The following is a 20,041-nucleotide window of genomic DNA, read 5'->3' as shown; positions in this document are numbered from 1 at the left end:
CTATGAAATGCAATAACAGGTCCGTTTCTGAAACTTTGGAATAGTGTCCTTAAGTAGGTCCTCACAAATATGTCAAGACAAAAACACTCTGATTTTTCCACTCAAGTTTTGCTCACTCCAGTGCGCAGTGGGCATACTTTTCTTCACAAACTCAATGACGTACAAGGAAGCCGAAGTCGATCAAGCACATCTGCCACTTACTATAACACTAACATATTCCTAATTAAGCTAGAGGTATTTATTAGGTGTTATGGGGATTAGGTGATGGTTTTAAGAAGGAAGAAAATGGATATTCAAAAGGAGAAGTCTGAGATAATAGGATCTTCAAAATATGTAACTAGAGAAAACCTTATTCTTACTTTGCTTCTACACTTTGTTTCCATTCTTAGCCATTTTTTTCTTTTTCTTTTGGCTTTTGACTCATTTGATTATGTTTTTGGAGTTCTAACTTTTTATTTTATTTATTTATTTTTTCTTTTTTTTAGATGAAAACTTTTCTTTTCTTTTCTTATTTGAAGCAACTAACAAATTCTTGGTTTTCCACAGGTCTTTCTCTTTCCTTTTCTTCATTTCATCTATATTTTTAGACTCATTCAAAAATGGGTAGGCTAATTTTATTTTTATTTTGTTTTTGTAAAAGGGTAAAGGATTTGTGGTTTATGAAAAGGCTAAAGAAAGGCTCAAACGGGCAACTAGCGGAAAATAATTTCATATAGGTTTGAATTTCTGGCTATATCGATCTAAAAGGGTCTAAATTCTCGCTTAGGATATGGTATAGTGATCAAGCAAGTGGACGTGTGATTTCTCTATTCGGAATTTACTTCTCCCATGTGTCATTACTCAGATATTTCACTCATATAAGGCTTTTAGGTTATATTCTCACAGGATTTGTATAATAAGTACTCTAGCCTAGATTTCAGAAACTTACTGCCAATACAAACATAGATGCTCATGCAATATATTTATGGAAAGATGCAATGACTATTACCTACATATTAACCTAAGTTTCTAAAAACTATTCTAATTTAAGAGCTAACGTGAAACTTCTAGACTACTATCATCACAGAAAAAGAAACAATACCAATATTCCAAAGTGCATAGTATAAATATTATATATATATATTTAATTTTTTTTCTAGAAAACAAATGTATATTATACATATATATATCCTAATAGGTGCCTTAAATTACGAGTGTTTCTATGCCACCCCCAAACAAAAACATACTTTGTCCTCAAAGTATAGAAATAAGAAGGATAGAAAATACCATGGAAATGCGTGAAAATTTAGAACACCTACAAAACAAATTTAGTACATACTAATATAGATAAAGAAAAACAGACGTCACTCTATATGAGTTCCACCCGTTATGGGAATAACAAAAATTAAATTGCTTGGGACATAAATAGACACTAACAGAAAGTAAAATTTACCTCATATCCAGCACTAAACGTTGTCCTCCCCTTCTATAAAGAAGTGAGGTTCCTTTGTGTCCTACCAAGCCATGATAATTTGCCAGGCCTCACGCCATTTATCATCTACCTTTGCTAACCTATTAAGCGCCACTTGGTCGGATGGGGTGTAAGGTGCAACCCAATTAGGTTGTAGCTTCCACCCCGACCAAATCATGGCACGGAAAGAGCGTATAATGCAATTGGTAGGTCTCACAATGTCAACCCCAACCCAATCCGTGAAATGGGTATAGAACTCAGGGAAGCAAAATAGCATTATGCGGCAAACCAAGACAGGCATAAGAAGGTACTTATGCTTCATACTATGGGCTCGTGCTAAACTAGACACTAAGGTTTAAGGAAGGTCATAGAGCATACGTCCCTCAGCCAGAGCAAGGAAGACGTCACAAGTGGCGTTATTCGGAGAAGAAAAATGTCATTCCTCTAAGATATTCAGCATGAGAAAGAACATAATAGATCCCATGTTAAGGGACAAGCTACCAAGGGCTACGTTATATTGCCCTTGGTCCTCTATACCAAAAATCCCTGCCCCATAGGTCTCATGCAAATACTCATAGTTGTAGATGTACATATTATCAGCCATATAGCCCCATGAGTTTTGGGCAGCAGGCATAGAAAATCCAATAGCAAAGGCCAACAAAAACTTGCTTAAATCCATTATTATATCATCAATGGTGACAGAGAACACTTGTTCCCCATCCGGTTGATAAAAGAACTTACAATAATCATAGAAATAAGCAGTAAGTGTATGAGAATAAGTTTCATTAGCACTTACCATTAGATGTTGCCATCTTAACTGCACAATTAAGTTGCGAAACCAGTACCCATAGGTGTCACTCTCGAGAAATTCTTCAAAGGACTGCTTCGGTATGATTTGGGGAGATTTCATTGCAAATTAACACGCTAATGAACTCCTAGAAGTGACTGCGGAAAACCCCAGTAAAAAGAACTGGAGGTCTGTTAAGGTTAGGGTGCGCGCTCACGGATGGCTTATGTCGAGAGGCGGCACGCTTCTACTCGACAAAAGGAAATTCTCGCGATATCGAAATCGAAGGTGGGCGCTTCTATGCTAGTGCAAAATAAGGGCATGCGCACTCCGAGCTAGGCTTATGGTATGAAATTGAGAGGTGCAGTGTCAAGTATATGGTGTGCCATGTATTTATAGAACACTAGTTTCTTAAACAAAGGTCCTTAAGGTTCCCTAATTGATAAGGAAAGAGATGGAATAAGAAAAGGGTTGCTAAAAACCAAAATAGAAACAACCGAGAGAAACCTCAACAACCATTCTACATGGTTTTAACATCTTATCAAAATAGCAATCTCAATGCCTTTAACCCTTGAGGTTGCACCAAGCAGCAGTAGCTAATTCTAGCTACACCACATTAGCAGCATGCTCATATATAAACTATATTCTTACAACCTTGCAATATTAACTTCCAAAAACATATGGATAGGATAAATACAATGCTAAACAAATAATGCCACCCCCAAACAAGTCGGAAAGGTGGGATTCATGAAAAATAGATAGCATGCTTAGACAAAAATTAAATTAACTTGAAATTCAAATAGTTTTAGGTGTTTGATTTATTAAATCGTATTGATGCTCATCCATTGTTGAAGCTTCTGCCAACAAGATACATCACTATACCTCCTAGAAAATGTATTCAAACTATTTTGTAGCCATTATTACTCAAAACAACTTTGCTTGCTTCATTCCATCACATATTATGGAGGGGTATTTCTAAGTTTTCACTTAAGAAATCCAAGTTTTTATATTCTTCTTTACGAGAAATTTTTCTCTATAGCGTATGGCCATGCCTTGTCTATGTTTTTCATTTAATTGTACAATTGAAGAGAGTGAGGGTAATAGTCATAGATGATGGCGCATAACTCAGGTTGAGACTATGCCCCAGAGCATCTCCTCGAGTAAAGGCTTACACAACCGCTTGATTGACGATTACTGTCAAAGAACCCTCCATGGCATATATAATGACTACTGACCACATATAATTACCAATGCTGTTGGATGGCAATATCAAACCAAAAGCCTTCAATGTTACGTACCCTTGAACAAACATCATAGATTTCTGTGGCACTTTAATGCCCTCAGCCGTCATAGATTTCTAGGCATTTTATTTACCTCTTCTGTAGAACAAGGACAGTAGGAATAATTCATAAGTTTATGATGTAGAACATGAGTTCGTTGCTTTGAAGACATAGGTGTGCGCCTATGTTCCCTCACATTTTATAGGCATGAGCCCTTAGTTGAGTCCAAGCCCATGGTTCGAGTCTATTAGTTAGTTGTGACAGATGTCATGTTACTATTGGTTTATGCTTTTTAGGTTTAGTTTAAATAACGGGCTTGTAGTTAGGAGTTGTGTTTTATGTGTGTGATTTGTGATTGAGAGATTCAATAAAAGAGTGATTTTTAGGTCGTCTTTTAATTGTGTTTCAATTAAAGTGTAGATTCTATTTAACTGAAGCTTCCGCTAGTCAGATCTACATTATTTGGTATCATAGCAGATTAATTCCAGGGGTTACTATTTGCGATATTGTTCACCGAAAACACTGTTCATCGGGTGCTATTTACTGTTATTTGCGTTACTGTTCACTCGGTTACTGTTCATCGCGAATCCAATTTCGCAAATCCAATTTTATTCTTGTAGATCAAGATATGTCTACAACGTCAGAGATGAAGAATTCATGGAGAACTCATGGATTCATATTAACCCCTAGAGTTCAGGTTGCTCGATTAAAAGAGTTGAAAGAAACGTTAATGCAAAACAGGTTTGATCGATTAGAAGAAGCAACTAGTCGACTGAGGGAGGCTATAGTGGAGCTTTTGCAGCCCAAACCCCCCATCATTGGTGGAGCTTCTATAACCCAACGTAAAACACCGGTTGTTATTGATGACAACAAAAAGAAGGAAGGAACTTTTGAAGCCGTTGTGTTGTGTCTTGAGCGTGATTACAAATGCCATCATCAGCAATGCTCACCACTATGGGCTTGTGACAAACAGGTTCAAGGAAGCCCACACACAAATTCTTTTGGGATGACTTTTAGTGAACATCAATTAGTTGCTGGAACGCTAATGTGACATTCTGGATTTTGGCCTCCTATATCGCATGGGTCAGTACTCTTCGACAGTGGTTATGTGGATCCTTTTCTGCCCAACATTGAGACATTTTCTCTACAGCTAAGCAGAGAAATACAGTGCACATTTGTGACATCGTGGTGCATTATTCCCTTTGTGAGTAGATACAAAGCCAAAACTCGAGGTCGAATTCCTCCGAAGCAGGAGGGTGATGTATACAAGAATGAAGAGCTTTTGCATATTGGTGGGTTTTCATGTCAACAAGCTTGTGGACATGCTTCTTCAACTTGGAGAGAATGATGTAGAACATGAGTTCGTTGCTTTGAAGACATAGGTATGCGCCTATGTTCCTTCTACATTTTATGGGCGTGAGCCCGTTAGTTGAGTCCAAGCCCATGGTTCGAGTCCATTAGTTAGTTGTGACACATGTCGTGTTACTATTGGTTTATGCTTTTTAGGTTTAGTTTAAATAACGGGCTTGTAGTTAGGGTTTGGGTAGTTGTGTTTTATGTGTGTGATTTGTGATTGAGAGATTCAATAAAAAAGTGATTTTTAGGTCGTCTTTTAATTGTGTTTCAATTAAAGTGTAGATTCTATTTAATTGAAGGTTCCGCCAGTCAGATCTACATTAGTTTATCTTAGTAGCAATCAACTAAAACTAATGGGAACACATAATAGTCTGTGATTCCTGCAGTTTGTGACACAATTATCTTCGTATGGAACCATTGAACTATTCATATTAGTAAGCTATTGCTTTTGTCATTTTGGAGGAATGGGATTCTCACATTTTATTTATTTAGTTGGCTTTAGATGAGTTCATTGTCTGAATGGATTTGAATATTTTATTTATTTTTTAGTGAATAGTTTGAACTATATAGCTAGGTTTGTAGTGTCAGCGTACATTTAATGGCGGGGATTGTATATAAGAAATTAAGAAATGTGATGGGCATTTGAGGTGAAGAAATGCTCTGTTGATATTTGTGTAAGGGTGTTGCATATTAGTGTGGCCTTCTTAAACCCATTTTCTTATTGGATTTTCAGCAATTATATATCTTCTTTTTCCCTAGCAAAGGCTTTTATGCATACTTCCTAATTGTTGCCTGCCTATCCATAAAACTTTTATTCCTTTTGGTTTTTGATAGGTATTCAGGTATATTGCAAGTTTGGAACTACCTTCTGTTCTCCATAAAAAACAAACCAATATTTGTGAAAGTGAAAGGGCATTGAATTAGAAGGCAACGTATTTCAAGCCAGGATGCGGGAAATGATAAAGTCATGTGGACTGCGATACGAATCAGGTACATTTTCTTCATTTCCCTCATCGTTTGGTTTGGACTAAAATTCAAATTAAGCTACTGCTTCTTCCAACTTGCTTTTTTCAGACTCTTCCAACATTGTAACATTGTCCAATCTTTATAAAGTAGAACATTGGGCACATGTACTAAGAGTTTAGTTTAAGTAGCTACCATGAACATTGTGATTAGAATCTTTGGAGGTCAAGGTTTTCAGATTTTCAGCTTGGCCAAATTCTATGCAAAGATACAAATCCATATGTTATTGTACACTTCCTAACTTCAAAATTTTATGCTGTAGATATATGCAAGTGCAGGCGGGGTGACAGTGAACGATTTTGAATTTCAGGTACGGTATAATACTAAATATTTGTGAACTTGGCCTCTCTTATTTATTCTTATCTTATAACGTCATATACCTTTCTATCTTTATACTCAGGAAAATACATGTTCATTACATTTTTTCAGAACATTCAAGGTTTTATGGGGGGAGATGAGAAAGTTAACAATGAGCAAGGCAATGTGTCAATCTCAGGATTGCAGCCTTAACATTCCGAGTCAGTCGGTTTGCTCACGCTACCCTCTTAAGGGATTGGGAAGCATAAGATCGATACATTTTTCATCATAGTTTAAGAACGTATTTCTGAGTCGGTCTTTACCTATGTATTTCCGCCCGCCCCCACTTCCACACACCTTTTTTTTTATCATTTGAACTTATTTTTTAAGTATTGGGTTATTGAAAGATGATATGTATTTATTGAAGCTATACAACACCCCAAGAGCCAAAAACATTAATTGATTGAGCTTAATTGGTTGCTTTATCAGTTGACTATATTTCCTTTTCTTTACAACATTTGGATCTTTCTATGCCTGCAAAGATATGCCAATAGGCCTGCATGGGGAAGTAGCACCATGAACCTATTCAGCCTATTATAGCAACAGTACAGACATGTGTTGGATTCATGTATTTCACTTTATTTAAGCTACCGGAGATGTGTGTTAATGATCCATCTATTTCTTAACGACTACTAAGCATAATGTTCTTTTCATATCTACTTGCCAATAAGTATGAACGAGTTGGTCTATTCTTTCCCTATCATAGCTATCATAGTTATGTCATCTGGCACATTGTTCATAAGCATCGTAAGCTTGCATATGTAAGATTTTTGTAAGCCCACTCGAGTGTGGAGTGAAATAAGTAATAACATCGGTCGGTCCCCTTCTACTAATGGGGATGGTCTTTTGGGGAGTTATTTCATGAAAAAGAAGAACATGCACAACCATTGTTTCTAGAGTGCAGAGTGTCGACTGGCACGGGCATTCACTAGTGTAAAATAAGCTCAGGCATCGCACACTCGCACTCTAAGACGTCCAAACTCCAAATAACGTCCCTTTTTAGTTTAACTTGGGTGATGCCATAATAGCTGTCTTTTAATAGAAAATAATAGGTGCCTTCTAATAGAATGAGTGGCCACTGGCCACCACATATAGGGGTGGAATTTGAGCTAGTTGAGCTGAGTTTTACTAAGCTCGGCTCAGCTCATTTATTCAAACAAGCTTTAATATAGGCTCGAGCATGGCTCATATATTATATGAATGAGCCCAATCCGAGCTTAAATGAGCCGAGCCTGAGCCAAGCCCGAGTAGCTCGGCTATTTAACACTATGATGATGGTATTTGAGCTTATCGAGCTGAGCTTCACTCTGCTCGTTTATTAAGCAAGCTATAATATAATATGGGCTCAAGCTTGGCTCATATAGTTAAATGAACGAGCTTGAGCCGAGCTTAAACCAGCCGAGCTTGAGCTACTTGGCTCAAATTCCACCCCTAACCACATGCAAAGTTGGAGCCACATGCATATCAAACGCTATGGTAGTCCAGTTGTTGTGTAATTCTCTAGTTTTGACCTTAGCATCTGTGCCTTAGTGGCTAAGTTTTTAGTTCATCACACGCAAAGTTGGAGCCACATGGCCGAGTTTGCTACACTAATAGCTAATCATTTAGACGCCCAAAGTCCACTTGAATAAATAATATGAGATCCCAAATAATATATATGTATTGGAGAGCCTGCTACATTGATAGTTAATCAATCATTTAAAAGCCTAAGAATAAATAATATATGTATTGGATTTTGAATTAAAAGCCCAAAGTCCACTATAAATTACGGGTTTAGCATTTTTATTTTCTATTTGTGATTTCAGTTGGTTTGTTTTATTAATTTTTTTAAAGTTCAATGTCCATTTGAAATAAAGCCTATATATGCATACAATCTTTACGGAACCAAAGAATGTCTAAGCCCGTAATGCATACATACCAAATTTTACCAAAGACTGTTTAATTAAGCCCAAAGTGCTAACGATTTTTTTTTTTATTTTTTATTTTATATTTTTTGAAGAAAATTTTGAAATTAATCATACAAAGGATTTGGAGGTCGAGCGCGCAACAAATTGAGCTGCAAGACCTTTTTGAATAACAAACTCAATCCTTCTAAACACATATTCATTAGAACCTGCCGTCATCACATTGTTGTCTATTACTTTCTCCACCATTTTAAAAAGCTCAACTGTTTCCGACGCTAAAAAACAAAATGTATCAAAAGCAAATGGAACGAAATAGTGTTGGTTAGCAACACATACTCCTTTGTGTTTCTTCACCTTGGCTACAGCTACGCTATTTGCTTCTCCTATTCTCCTACACGTGTTTTTATTTTCATGAGTTGTTGATTTTCTTTTATTTTGACTGCCACGTGTGTGTTTTTATTTCCATGGGTGCCATCTTGTTGTATTTTTTTATTTATTAAATTTGATTAATTATGGGTTCTTAATTTGGTTTCGTCTATGAATCTTTTTCCATTTCAAATAAAGGCCATTGTGCTTACAATCTTAATGGAACCTAAGAATGCTTAAGCCCATACTGCATATTGGAATTTTCAATTGGAAGCAACGTCCACTACAAATAAAACCCATAATGCGCACATACCAAATCGAATCAGAGACTGTTTAAGTCCAAAGTGGCATCTAATCAACAATTCATTTGACTCTTAAATACTAAACTAGTGGATAGTTACACTCGCAATCAGTAGTAGACAATTACTAAGAAGTAAGAAGGATTTTTTGTTTTCATAAATATGACAAATACTGATAGGATTTAATGCCTGAACAACATCTAGTACAACTGACATACGCTCCTTGCATAAAAAGCTGTCTATCAAGTCATGGCACATCAATAGGAGTCCGAATTTGTTCACAAGCGGTTTTGCTGGTAAAATCTACCAGCGCCAATAATATCCCACGTGTCCAGCTAAACAACTATCACTAAAAACAAAGAAATTAATATTTATATATTACCAAGTATACCCCTCTTTCTCCCACCACCAGTTCACCTCCCATTATTTTGTTCTTACAAGTTTCATTTCCTCATTAGAATCAATACCCATTGAGAATATGTTTGTGGACAGGCAATTGTTTGTTGTCCACAAGACCTCAGCTCGTGATTGGTGGAGTGGCTGCTCGAAAAAACTGTTTTACTGAAAAAACTGTTAAACTGCCCGAAAATGGTTTTGACCAATAGAAAAGTGTTGCTTGTGGACAAGTCTGTCCAAAAAATCGGACTCATACCCATTTTATTGTAATGGACTTGTTAGTTGTTATAGTAGCTGTTTAGCAATTACAAACTAAAATTTTGATAGAAACACAAAGAAAAAAAACATTGTTGATATTTATTTTAAAAGAAAAACAATTTCAAACTGTATGAGGTAAACCTCACTAAGAACAATTTTTTTTTTTTTTTTTTTGGTAGGTAAGCAGGGTTTTTAGAGAGGTCCCTTACCCCTTTTCATAAATAAAATAATAAGAGCTTTTACATTCTTGCATATTCCTTGCCTCTAGCATCTTCATATACAATTTTCTTTAACATCTTCGTAAAATGAACTAGGTACTATCTCTATGAAGTCGGAGAGTAGGAATATTGGTAGCTAGTCGCCTCTGCGCCAACTTATTAGGTTCCCTATATACATGGACAATAGAAAATGCTTCCAATTTCCTATATAGTGATGTATATCATCCATTATGTTCTTTGCCTACCATGGGTATTGATTTTGGGCCTTCAGAAATGAGACCACATTACTTGAGTCCGTCCGGGCTTTAATTCTCATTACATTGTGGCCTTCACCAACTTGAGTCCGTGCATTAATCCTTGTAGCTCGATTATTGCGATGCTTTTAAACTCAGACTTCCCTTTGCTGCCGCCAAAACTTCTCCACTGCGGATTCCTTATCATCGCCGACCATCCTCCACGCGTACCTTGCAATGTCCCATCGGTATTCAAGATACTTACATCTTCCATCTCTCTCCCATTTGCACCACCCGACCTGCCTCCTCTCGACTTCAATATCTAATCTCCACATCTGTTCCACCGTTTCTACTCGGCCCCTCACTCATTTTATAATCGACATGCTCGAAGTTTTGTCTTCGTGATCATTCAATACCACTTGTATTATGTGCTCTCTCATTGCCGCTTATTCTCAAACACCCTTCGATTCCTTTCTTGCCAGATCTCATACACAAAGCCATTGAACATCAGCTTCAGAGCACATCTTTATCGCATCCCGTCCCTTTTGATTTCTCGATGATCCATTCAATCTCCTCTCGCCATGTCTGACTTCTTTGCTTCATATACCCTGCACTTGTGATCAAATTATGCCATATACTCACTGAATAGTTGCACCGAAAACAGATGTACCGTCGTTTCTTTTTCCCGCCAACATAGCACACACGTGTGTCTGTTGTCACAACCTTTCTCTCCATCAGACGTCCATTGTCTTGAGTCCTCCCCGCATTGCTAACCATGCAATAAATGAATGTCTTGGTATTCTATTCGAAAACCAGACAATTCCATGCCATTTACTGCTCAGTCTTGAGTTCCTTAAGCTGTTGTAAGTGTCTTTAAGCTTAAAGTCTCGACTCATAGACACCACAAATTTAATAATGGGAATCATATTAGATACTGATGGGATTTGTTAGATTTTGAACTTGAGTTTTTAATTTGTAAAGATTGACGAAGAAGAACTGAAGAAAAAAAGAGGTTTTGGTAGTAAGATTGGGGTATTATGGGCAAAACACAATTTTTGGGAAAAAAAGAAATTAGTGCTGGACACGTGGGTCATTATGGGCGCTGGTAGATTCTACCAGCAAAACCGCTGGTGAACAAATTCGGACTCCATCAATAGTGCATCTAATTACAAAAAGACAATAGAACAAAAAAGAACAAAAAAATTAATAAATAAAAAACACAAACTCTGCAAATAGCACTTCATCTAAAACAATTTGTTACGACTTACGACCATCGATCTACCTAGACAAAAAGAAAAGACGTATTTTGCCACTTCAATAAGGGTCTTTGTGGTCTAGTGTCCAACCATATCTACCCACTAAATCAGCTCCAAGTTTTTTCCTCCCTAAATTTTCTGTTATCTTCAGCTGTTGTAGACTTTGATAGGGTACCTTACTTCCATCTAGCTATTAGAACAAAAAGGCATCTTTTGACCACTAAAGGCAAGCATCTTAGGCTTGAAATATGTTTCGGTCCATAACTTGCACTAATTTTTGCGTAACAACATACTCCATTCTTGTATACTGCAAAAAACAAATGTCAGATACAAAAGTAGGTTAAAAATTTGAAGCCAACATTGGAAAGCACGCTACCAGTGCTACGTTCCCGAAAGTCTAAAGAATTGAAATGTAAATATTACATTTTTATAGCTAATTAAAAATGTTGTCTTAATCTGCACCATTGCTTCAACATAAATATGTAACGATAAAACAATTCTTACACAAAACATTTCAGTTGTGTAGTCATTAGTGTAACACTATCAGGAGTCAAGAAGTGAGGAAAAGATATCAGACCCATACAATTGATGAAAACGTGAGGAAAGAAAAATAATAACAATAAATGTAACACTATCTAACTGGAGATTGCACACAAAAAGTTCAGAGGACTTATAGATCATTCAAATTCAAATTCCAACCATATACTAACGAGGTCAGAACCAATCCGCATACCATGATTGAAATAGGGATTGCTTATGTAGCAGACTGTAAGGATAGCCAAAGCCAGTTGACTATAGTAACACAAAGTCTCATCCCTATTTCAATCATGGTATGCGGATTGGTTCATCGTGCACAAATAGGGAAAAAGTATTGCTTGCTTTCAAAGCTTTAGTGACCGCCAACTTGGCTTCGAAGTATGTAATAGACTTCAACCTTGGAGTGAAGTGCTAGGTTGTTTCCATCTGGAAAAATACTTCTGTTGGAATGTTGTATTTTGAAGGATATAGCTATAGCTTTGTAGTCAGGTTTTGTCCACAACTTGATACAATCTAGTTGAGAGGAGAGTCAATCGAGTTTTTGCCTTGAGAATGAGCTAACTGCTAACCTTTGAAACAGCCTCAGATGCAACTCTTGATGCATTAAAAGAATGATTTTCAAATGTGTGCGCAACAATCAAAGACCATCAGTTGCAAAAATAATGGAAAAGGTTCCCTCCTTGTTAAAGCGGATATGTCCTGCCACTACAGATTGATTGTCAAAAATTTGAAATAACTGAGAAGCCATAGTTGTAATTTTATTATAAATCTGATATATATTAGTATACAATTACAAATCCATAACTTCTATAGATGCCCACCTATATGATGCACAGATACGAGTAAGACGATATGGACACGGATACGGCGTATAATATGGGATGTAAAAAAAATATAGGAAACAGGTACGGCAATTGGGTACAACTATTTTATGTAATTAATATTATTTTTATTAAAAGTAAAACTATATGTTGATTTTTAATATTGAACCATTTGTTGAATGGGCCTTAAAGTCTATAATTGTCCAGATCTGTTGTACATGCTTCAATTATTTGTAATGGGCTTGACAGGCTTATTAAAATAGGTGAGCTCAATATAATGGGGCCAATTCATTGGTGCCCAGGTATCACATCCTAGCCCAACTGAAAGTCTAAAAGTTCAGTAGGCTTTTAACATGAACTTTTTATCTAAGGCTGCCCACGCATCATCTATTTCATCAACAAAACACCTGGTCAACAAGCTGTTAAGTTTGAACACGTATCTCTAATCTTCACATAGCTGTTTTTTCGAAGACTGTGCCAAGTAAAAATCAACATGTCTAGGTCTTCTTCTTGCATATCTGTAGATTAAACTTTAAAGCACTAGTTTAACAATAATTTCTTCTTCTTTCAACCTTTATTTTCTCTGCCTTTTCATCTTTTTTTTTAACACTTATATACTATTAGGATTTAGGTTGGGTGAGGTATCATCAACTGCTGAACCATATCGGTACGGTATCTTGTACTAGTACCGGTATCGTATCGGTGTCCAACCGGTACAATGACAAAAGTGCTATATCCGTGCATCATAGCCGAGGACCAAGTTACATATTGTGACCTCAAGCATAAATGCATAATACAATAGCTAAAAACCTAAGTTATATTGACACGGATATGAAGAGTCAGACACGGCACATTTCAAAAATTGAGGTATATCCCATACAATGTGTCCGACATGGATTATTTTCAAAATATAGCGTGTTCATGTAACTTAGCTAAAAACCATACTAGAACTCAAGCTATATTCAAGCTTAAAAAGAAAAAATGAGGCTATTTCAAATCTCTATCGAATAAATTTTTAACATATATGGTTGGAATCTCGAAATTGACCTGAAAAATAAAACTTTCATAGTTGAAGAAACTTACTACATCAGAAATTGATGCAAGTCAAAATCAATGAGATTGATGGAATTCCAAAGTTTCATCCCATATGTGATCTTAGAAATTACTTATTTTATGTATTTTCATTATTTAAGATTCTAGGGTGTTTTTAGTTCCAAAGTTGTTTGAAGTGTTTGAAGTAGTTTTAAGTCCTTTAAGGTAGTAGTGTCAATTTAGGGGTTTTCGGGATGTTTCTATTTATGTTTTGGAGTGTTTTGAAGCCTACATATGTGGCTCAGAGTTGTAACACGAAAATTAGCTTATTGATTAATGAAAATTTGTTTAGAGAAGTGTTTTCTCTTGTTTATCTCCCATATATTGGTATTCTTTTAGTGGAATCAACAAGTCTTGGATGCCTTTCGATTCTCAAGTAAGTTCTTTGTGAATTTCAATTGATTCGAAGGAAGTTCATCGAGTTCCAGGTAACGTTATTTGTGACGTTCAACTGATTCAATTGAAAATTTTAAGTTTCTCCACCACACCCTGCATCAGTTAGTATTAGAGCTTCTGGTAAATCCTGGTGAGTCTGTGTTACTATAGCTAGTTATCTATGTAGATTTAATTTTTCTAAGAAGAAAAAAACTGAGAAAAAAAAATGGGTAACAAAGATCCAATTTATTTTATTGGAGAAGAAGAAGAGGTCTTTGTCAATTGGGATTTACCACCAGTTTATGACCTATATCCTGATGATGAAGAAATTATTGCTTTAAGTTTTGTGGATCCGAGTTTGTCTTATGTGAAGGATAAATCTACTTGTGAATGTTTTGAGCAATTGTTTTTCTATGATAAAAGAGTATTGTTTGATGATTTCGAAGATCCCTTCCTAGATTTCGAAGATCCATTCCTAGAGGGATTTGAAGACGCAGTTATGCCAAAGAATCATTGCTTTGTCTTAGCGAGAATTTTTATTGTGCAAGTTATGAAAAATAGTTACTTTCAACAAGATATGGATGTTAGAAAGTATAATGGAAAAATTCGAGGAAGACAGTATATCTGTCTATTCTTCATCAGTAATTACGCAAGTAAAATTCGAGGACGAATTTTTTCCAAGACCGGGAGAATGTTGCAAGTCAAAATCAATGAGATTGATGGAATTCCAAAGTTTCAGCCCATATGTACGTGATCTTAGAAATTACTTATTTTATGTATTTTCGTTATTTAGGATTCTAGGGTGTTTTTAGAAGTTTCCAAAGTTGTTTTTGAAGTGTGTTAAGTAGTTTTAAGTCCTTTAAGGTAGTAGTGTCAATTTAGGGGTTTTCTGGATGTTTCTATTTATGTTTTGGAGTGTTTTGAAACCTATATGTAACACGAAAATTAGCTTATTGATTAATGATTTTTTTTTTAAAGAAGTGTTTTCTCTTGCTTATCTCCCATATATATCTTGGTATTATATTAGTGGAATCAACAAGTCTTGGATGCCTTTCGATTCTCAAGTAAGTTCTTTGTGAATTTCAATTGATTCAAAGGAAGTTCATCGAGTTCCAGGTAACGTTATTTGTGACGTTCAATTGATTTGATTGAAAATTTTAAGTTTCTCCACCACACCCTGCATCAGATGCTGAGTACCACTTCCAATGATAGTATAGAATAAGGATATGTTCGGAGGGTATCTAAATACATCACCATGGAGGTGCTTCAAACCAACTTCCTCTTTCTCTGTTACTTCATCTTTGGTCGGAGTACCTGCAAAAGTTTTGGTAAAACTTAGGCTGACATAATAGACACTACGAATAACAACCTAGCAGTCTAGCACACAACAATTGCGATATAAACTCGAAGAGGAAAAATATTGTCATACCAACAGGGTGTCCACAACTATGAAAAAGCTTAACTACTTGTTACAATTGCACTTTGCCATATGCCTTTGGATTAAGAGTTTATACGAACCGTTTGTTTATGGAATTACATACCCATACCTTTCATTTGTTTAAGGTCATCAGTAACCAAAGAAACATGATTGAAAACAGCCTTCGACTACAGTTTTATGTCACACAAAATCTTATCCAAAAAAAGTGAAATTTCAATACAATCGTCAGATTTTATATGATTGTTTAACCAAATGGAATCATATAAAATTTTCCAATTTTACAAAGCTATTGGAGAAATAGGGAGCGCCAATCGGTAAACCTCAAAAAGTGTTTTTTAATTATTCGCCTTAATAAAACCCCCTTCAGTCTAACAAAATTAATAACCCCAAAAAGAAAACCCTTTGTCTAACAAAAGAGAAACCCAGACAAAAAAAAAAAAAAACCTCTCTTCGTACAATCTAATTACACTAAAGTAAGTACCAAATAAATAAAACTAATTACATTGAACTAATTACAATGATGTAGCTACCAAATAAATTAAATTAATTACATTGAACTAACTACCAAACCATATTCCTGAATGCACGTACTACTTCAAAATTGGTCTTTGAACATTGGCATGCATTTTCTCTTGGTGACAATGTGAGGGACTGGTGGTGGATTCGATTATGTTCATACATGTAGAACATGATCATGAAGGGAAATGCTATTATATTTGACAAAGTTTGTAGTATTTGATTATGTTCATCATAAGTTGGATTCATTCTTATCTGCCATGGGAAGTTAAATCCATGCAAAATACATGTATTATATGCACCACCAAGTAGGTTAACTTCCTCTTAAATATAACCACGATCGAATGGAAAAAGAATTTTTTAACTACCATGTATAATTAATAAGCAAATTAAGATGATTCAAGGATGTTTACACTTACTGTCTCAGTGACTGCGTTAGGATGATGGTGCTCTCATTTGTATGTGATGATCAACATTGTAGCTTTCACTACAAGAAAAAATGTTTTATATCACTGTTAAAAACATTCACAAAAAGTCTTGTCACTGCTTTTTTTTTTCCAAAACCGTGATGGAGTAAGAGTTATTTATTTTTTTCCCAAAACCATCAGAAATATTTGTTCCAGACTAGCCTCTCTCTACCAAAAAAAAAAACGGTAACAACTGCTCAAAAACCGTCACAACAAATCATATCATTTGTGACGGTTTTAAATAAACAGTTATGCATTCATCCTTTTTAACAGTCATAAAACCATAAAAAAAAAACGGTAACAACTGCTCAAAAATCGTCACAACAAATCATATCATTTGTGACGGTTTTAAATAAACTATTATGCATTCATCATTTTTAATAGTCATAAAAAGTACCATTAGTCATGACAGTTTGGGTAAAACAGTGATATGTATATATTGTTTTTTTTTTATTAAAAAAAGAAAAAAAAATGTGAATATATATAAAAAAAAAACCACCAAAATTGGGGACCTGCAATAAACTACACACCTGAATAAACTACATATCTGAATATGTGATAAAACATAAAATGAATAGTTTTACCTACGAAATAAAGCGATGAAACTCTAAACGTAAGTAAAACTAAACACTTATATGATCCTATATGCTTATTTACGTGCCTAATTTATCAAAGATTTCTACTCTCAATCCTATGAGATATAGTGGAGTAGAGTGATTCGTTCCACTCCTAGTCCTTCCGCATGCTGTGTTATTACGTGTAATTACTCTACTTAAGGTCTAATGAGAGATTTACGAAAAGGCAACTAAACTACGATGCAACTACCCACAAGATGCAACTAGTCGGTTATCAAAATAACTAAGGAAATGCTACGTTGATTCGATGATAAGGAGTTAGAAGGGGATTGATTCCACCTTAACTCGACTTAATCCTATTAACGATGAATCGTCAGTAATCGAATTGAATCGGCAGCGAGAACAATTGGTTCTTCCTAATCCCTAATTACACATGGCATTCCTACCAATTCATAACTAGCATGTGAACGATTAAACCCATTCTCATGGTGAACTAATCGTTTCTAGAGTCGAAAGGAAATTACGATGATTCTACGATAGTCGGAATCAAGCTTTCATCAAGGCTTCTCAACCCCCTCTAATGGAGGTTTAGCCGAGAATCATTATGCAATCATTTCCGATTAAAGTTAAACTAAACATGATAGAAAGAATTGAAATTTACTAATCTAAATTAAACAATAATTAAAATCTAATTAATAACTAAGAATTGAATAACAAGTAGTAAATGAATCAGATCTAACACAAATGTAAATGACAAGAATCGAAATTTAACAACTAGCTATTTTATTAATCAAACTAATTAAGAGTAATGATTCTAATAGTTTAATCTAAAAAAAGAATTGGATTTGAAATTAAACTTAATTAAAACAATTAAATCTAGATCTAGAAGCTATTCTAATTGCTACTTTCTATTCTAAGCTCCTTTATTTTCTAACCTAAAAATCTACTATTCTCTACTAAAAAATCTACCATTAACAAAGAGCTAAGCTTTTGTTTTTATACTTTCAGATCCAAAAATCATGCATGGGCTTGGAGCCATGTTTTGGGCCAGAGAATCAGGCCCAAAACCCAATTCTTTCAGTCCAAAAAGGCCTCTTCAGCTGCAGTTGGCTTCAACAGACTTTTCGTCCACTTTTGCTCCTCTGATTGGATCACGGCTTAAACCATTGGAAAGCTCTTTCCGAGGCGGTCGTTTTGAGATAAGGTAGGCCCCATTCCAAGGTCTGAGTCCAAAGATATGGCCTTCAGAAGTTTCTGTGACTTTGTGTCTTTGTTTTACGCGCCACGACTTTTCAGCTTTTGACCGGGCTTTAGAAAGGCTTTGTCTTCTTGAATCTTGGTCACTCCTTAGTAACCGACCTTTGCTCCTTTATCTCGCTAAAGTGGCACATTTCTGCACATAATGGACTTTGAAGCCTGAAATACATAAAAACACATAATCAGTGTTAACTCTTAATTATTATTCACATAATTGGTCTAAAAGTATGTCTGTTATAGGGTTAAAACTACAGTTTTGGGCTCTTATCAAACCACCCCCAAACAACATTTTGCTTGTCCTCAAGCAAAGATGAGAAATTAGAATAAGTGACCAAAAATGGAGTTTTAACTACTCCGTTTATTACTGAGCGATTGCATTGACCATATGCAACAAGGCCTTAAACCACTAGGAATTCCCTAGTGGACGAAGTTATAGCCCTCGTGAGAGTTTTCTAGTGAAGGTACTCACAAACTTCATCTATACTACAACGACTAAGAAATAAAACTATTGTTTCCTTATTCATGCTCCAAATCATCTATACCTCTCATTAGCAATGTATATAGAGTAATCAAGTGAAACCTAAGCTAATATATGCATAATAATCAATCATCTACAATAAATATATATACAATGAGTAATACTATGAAATGCAATAGCAGGTCCGTTTGAAACTTCGAATAGCGCACTTAAGTAGGTTCTCACAATAATAGTCAAGATACAACACTCCGATTTTTCCACTCAAGTTTAAGCTCTAGTCTAGTGTAGTGGGCACACTTTACCATACAATCTCAATGACAACAAAGGAAGCCGAGTCGATCAAACACATCTGCCACTTACTATCACACTAACCTATTCCTAATTGAGCTAGAGGTCTTTATTAGGTGTCATGGGATTAGGAGATGGTTTAAGAAGGAAGGAAATGGATATTCAAAAGGACAAGTCCGAGATAATAGAGTCTTCATATTATGTAACTTAGAGGAAACCTTGTTATTTTCTTTTGCTTCTATACTTTGTTTCCATCCTTAGCTATATATTTTTCCTTTTCTTTACTTTTGGCTTTTGACTCCTTTTTTTTTTTTTTTTTTGGAGTTTTTATTTTATTTCTATTTTATTTTTCTTTTCTTTGGATGGAAACTTCTTTTCTTTATTTTCTGAAGCAATTAACTAACTTTTGTTTACACAGGTTTTTCTCTTCTTCTTTCTTCCTCATTCTATTCTCAGACTTATCTTAATTGGGTAGGTTGAATATTATTATTATTATTATTATTATTTTTTATTTTGTAACAAGGTAAAGGATTTTTGGTTTATGAAAGGCTAAAGAAAGGCTCAGAGGGGCGACTAGCGGAAAATAATTCATAGGTTTGAATTTCTGGCTATATCGATCTAAAGAGGGCCTAAATTCTCACTTAGGATATGGTTTAGTCATCAAGCAAGTGGACGTGTGATATCTCTATCCGGATTTTACTTCTCCCTTGTGTCATTTCTCAAATGTTTCGCTCATATAAGGCTTTAGGCTATATTCTCACAGGATTTGTAGAATAAGTACTCTAGCCTAGATTTCAGAAACTTACTGCTAACAATCATCGATACTCATGTAATATATTTATAAATAGATGCAAAGATTATTACCTACATATTAACCTATGTTTCTAAAAATTATTACGATGCAAAAGCTTCATTGAGATTTCTAGATTGTTAAGAGCATAGAGAAGGAAAACAATACCACTATTCCTAAGTGTATAGCATGAACTTATTTATTTATATTTTTGAATTTTTAAA

This window comes from Coptis chinensis, chromosome 8, assembly GCF_015680905.1.
Source record: "Coptis chinensis isolate HL-2020 chromosome 8, ASM1568090v1, whole genome shotgun sequence".
In the NCBI taxonomy this organism is placed as follows: Eukaryota; Viridiplantae; Streptophyta; class Magnoliopsida; order Ranunculales; family Ranunculaceae; genus Coptis; species Coptis chinensis.
The sequence above is the reverse complement of the archived record's forward strand: the minus strand, read 5'-3'. Positions refer to the sequence as shown.